The sequence below is a fragment of the Dasypus novemcinctus genome, chromosome 6, assembly GCF_030445035.2.
Source record: "Dasypus novemcinctus isolate mDasNov1 chromosome 6, mDasNov1.1.hap2, whole genome shotgun sequence".
Classification (NCBI taxonomy): Eukaryota; Metazoa; Chordata; class Mammalia; order Cingulata; family Dasypodidae; genus Dasypus; species Dasypus novemcinctus.
The window spans coordinates 97,921,952-97,926,230 of record NC_080678.1 but is presented as its reverse complement, the minus strand read 5'-3'; the positions used below and the strand labels follow the sequence as shown (position 1 = coordinate 97,926,230).

The window sequence follows — 4,279 nt, the reverse complement described above, 5'->3', positions numbered from 1 at the left end:
GACATCATGTCAGTTCATCTGCAAATATTGTAATGTCTCTAAACGAGAAATTGTACCTGTAAAAGATGATCCAGGCCACCCGTTCTGAGTAGATGTCCCTTCACTTCCATGCTCTGTGCCTTCCCCATTTTCATTGCCACACGCTTCGCACTCCCTGACATATATTTTGTTCATGGTTATATTTTATGGAATTGCCTCCCCATCCAGTCACGAGAATGTTCCTGCCTTGAGAACATCTCTCTGCCTGCCTTGTTTCTGTTAAATACCATCGGCTGCCCAGTGCCTGGGGCAAGGCCAGGGATCCCACAATTTCTCTGAGTAGACGGTGACCGAAGGAGAGGCTGGCCCCCTGCCAGGGTCCACTTGTCTGGCTGAGGGCAGCAGGAAGTGGTGGATGGATGGATGTGCACTGACCTGCTGTGGGGTTTCTCTTTTAAATAAAGCAGCAAGCTCTTCTGGAGACAATGTCATAACTTGTCCTGGAGTAGAACCTCAGATACTTGGAAAGTAAGTGCCCCGACCTGGGGACCCTCGTGGCAGGAGACCAGGTGGGCAGCGGTTTAGGGGTCCTGGGTGAGGACACCCTCAGCCAGGGCACCTGGAGAGCCCTCTGTACCTGCCTTGATGGGTGGTCCTGGGGGTGGACAGGGATCCGTGTGGCCTGGCTCTACTGAGGATGGCAGGAGATGGAGGGTGCCTGCCTTAGTTTCCCCACTGCTGGGACATCTACCAAGCCATGGGTTGTCTTAACAAGAGGGATTTCTTGGCTGCCAGTGCTGGGGCTGGAAGCTGGCTTCCTCTAGGGTGGGCAGTGCTCTGGTGCTGGCAGCCGGGAATCCTGGGGTCCCATGGCTCCCCCATTACACGGCCGTGTACTCTCCTCTCTCTGCCGGGTTCCCATGGACTTCCAGCGTCTTCTCCTCCAAGTGGCTTTCCCTTGAAAGCCCCCAGTCACAGCAGTAAGGGCAGTCTCATTCCCCTGACCACAGCGTAACGATGTCCTCAGAAGTTCCACTGATAAAGGGTTCCCACCCCAGGACGGGGTGCAGGTCGTGAACATGGTTTTTTCTGGGGCACGTGCTTCAGCCCATCCGCTTCCAAAGGGCTCCTGCCACTCACCACAGCCGAGCCCACGTGCCCTCTCTGCACGGAGGAGCCGAGGGAGACCCCCCATGGCTGCTGCTCATGTGGCACATGGCCACATGGTGGGCAGACGATGCTGGGCTCCTGGGGCCAGCCGTGTCCCTCGGGGCCTCTGCGCCAGGCCAACCTCGTGCTCTGGGGAAGGAGAGCTCGCCCTGTTCTCTCCACTACCCCAGTGCCTTGCTGGAAAAGTCACTGCACCCAGAAGCTGGGGGCCAAGTTTCAGCCACAGAGGAGACCTGCTTGTCACTGGCCCACCCCCTCTGTGCTTTAGGCCCATCTTCATTGAAATCAGCCTCAACAAAGGCATAACCTTCATCACCAACAACCTCAAATTCAGAGGAAAGGACTGCGTGAGTACTGGGTGGGGGCACCCCCGTCATGGGGCCCATTGGCCCAGCCCTGATGCAGACACACTGGGGGGCAGCTGGCAGCCAGGGTGAGTGGGTGGGGCAGGGGTCCACCAGGACCAGAGTCCAGGCCTGTGGCTCCCCTGGCTGTGTGGGTCCCAGGGCCCACCCCTCCAGGTCGGGGTTCAGGCAGGGGGATGGGACAGCCTCCGCCACACATGGCATCCGTGGCCCTGGGCGCTGCCGAGGTGGTCTGGGCATCTGGCCATGGACTCCTGGCCCCTCTGGGGTCCCTCGAGGTGGGGTGCCTGAGGAGAGGAGGAGGCTGGGGGTGGAATGCCAGGGGATGGGAGCCAGGAGGGGGCCACCCAGCCCCAGCCCAGCCCTCAGCCACACCTGTTCTCTGGCAGCCAAGGCTGGATGGTGACAGTGGCCCTTCCACAGGGGGAGAATCCTGCTGCCAAACCCACCGAGGACAAGGCTGGGAACCCAAGCAAGGTCAACAGCCAGAGCCCCATTGAGCAAACCCCTGAGAAAGCCCCTGAGATGCCCCAGGAGGCCCCCCCAAAAAATCTCCTTGGGAAGGCCCCCGAGCAGGCGCCTGGAAAGCATCTGAGAAGCCCCCCGCAAAGCTCTTCAAGCGTCTTACAGCCAGAACCCTCGAGAGTCTTTCCAAGTACCGCAGTGGTGATGCGGACAGCAGAGATGAGCAGGAGGGGACCCCCGAGGGCGAGGGCAGCAGCGAGGAGGCAGAGCCCCGTGGCTTGGAGATCCCCTTACCACCCGTTATTGAAAGCTTCATCAGCACCGGCAGCAGAGACTTCCCCTGGATCCCCGTGGTGGCTGGCGCAGCTGCCCTGCTCTTCATCCTGTTGCTGTGCAGCTTCTTCTACCTGTGCTGTTGGGTGAGTGCCTCTGCTATGTGAGCAGGCAGGTGAGTGCCCTGCTACGTGAGCAGGCAGGTGAGTGCCCCTGCTATGTGAGCAGGCAGGTGAGTGCCCTGCTACGTGAGCAGGCAGGTGAGTGCCCCTGCTATGTGAGCAGGCAGGTGAGTGCCCTGCTACCTGAGCAGGCAGGTGAGTGCCCCTGCTATGTGAGCAGGCAGGTGAGTGCCCTGCTACCTGAGCAGGCAGGTGAGTGCCCCTGCTATGTGAGCAGGCAGGTGAGTGCCCTGCTACATGAGCAGGCAGGTGAGTGCCCCTGCTGCCTGAGCAGATAGGTGAGTGCCCTGCTACGTGAGCAGGCAGGTGAGTGCCCCTGCTATGTGAGCAGGCAGGTGAGTGCCCTGCTATGTGAGCAGGCAGGTGAGTGCCCCTGCTATGTGAGCAGGCAGGTGAGTGCCCTGCTACATGAGCAGGCAGGTGAGTGCCCCTGCTGCCTAAGCAGATAGGTGAGTGCCCTGCTACGTGAGCAGGCAGGTGAGGGCCCCTGCTGCCTGAGCAGATAGGTGAGTGCCCTGCAACGTGAGCCGGCAGGTGAGGGCCCCTGCTGCCTGAGCAGGCAGGTGAGGGCCCCTGCTGCCTGAGCAGGCAGGTGAGTGCCCTGCTACCTGAGCAGGCAGGTGAGTGCCCCTGCTGCCTGAGCAGGCAGGTGAGTGCCCCTGCTGCCTGAGCAGGCAGGTGAGTGCCCCTGCTATGGTTGCATCTCCCAAGACTGACCAAGGCTCAGGCTCCACCCACCCTGGAGCCTAGAGGCACCCTGGCCTCCTGCCCCACCTGCCACGGGGTGCTCACAGGGAGGCTGTGCATGCTGGGCCAGGCTGCTCCGGTGCCCACGACCCTTCTAGAGGTGACCAGAGGCCAGTGTGCAGCAGGGCAGCAGGAGGACAGAGACGAGTGCTCCTGGGTTAGGAAGGAGGGGCCTTTGAGGGGCGGGAGGACCATCCAGAGAGCTACAGGGAGGAGGAGGAGAAAGTGGGGATGGGGGGCAGAGAAGGAGCAGGCAGGTCCCTGCCCAGGGAGCGCTTGAGGAAAAGACTGCAGGAACCATCCTGCCAAGGGCTCTCAGCTTGGGGTGGCCTCAGCCTGCCTGGCCTGCCCCAGCCCTCCAGGGAGGGGCTGTGTCCCTGTGACAAAGGAGGAAACTGAGGCTCAGAGGCAGCCCTGCTGTCCACAGCCCCGCAGGCATTGGTCTGTGCCCCGTGGCTCCGAGCAGGGTCCCCACCTCTCCCAGGGGCTGAGGCTGAGCCCAAATCGTACCTTCCAGCACAGGTTATGTCTTCTTTAAAAATAAATATTTTTAAAGAAGCTTTATATTACATAAATGCTACATAAAAAAATATATACATAAGGGATTCCCATCAACCTCACCATCTCCCCCTCCCGCACTTTCCCACATCAATAACAACCTTCCTTAGTGTGGCACATTTGCTAAATTGGTGAACATGTATTGAGGCATTGCTACTAACCATGGACTCTAGTTTACATTACAGTTGCCACTCTGTCCTGCACAGTTTCGTAGGTTATGGCAAAATCCATAATGCCCTGTACCCATCATTGCCCTGTCCTGGAGACAACTCCAATGTCCTGAAATTCCCCTCATGTGACACCTCTTCTTCCCTCCCCCCCCCCCCAGAACCTCTGGTGGCCACTGCCTTTATATCAATGATAGAAGTTCTTCCATTGCTAGAATGATGTCTATAATAGAATAGTAATAAGTCTACTTTAGTCCAGTGTTCATTCCGCAGTCTTGAGGATTTGACGATGGTGATGCAGTTTCTGATTGAGCGGGGCCCTGTTTCCCAGGCAGTAGGTGGATGTTACTCTCTTGCTTGCAGTTGCAGACAC

General features: G+C 59.0%; 1 long non-coding RNA gene across 1 annotated transcript; it reads left to right on the top strand.

Moving 5' to 3' along the window:
• The first annotated feature begins 438 nt into the window (after positions 1–438).
• Positions 439–2,140, top strand: LOC131278895 (uncharacterized). The gene is made up of 3 exons (XR_011648953.1): positions 439–507; positions 1,418–1,496; positions 1,938–2,140. It is a non-coding gene; the product is annotated as an uncharacterized lncRNA (long non-coding RNA).
• Positions 2,141–4,279: the final 2,139 nt, after the last annotated feature.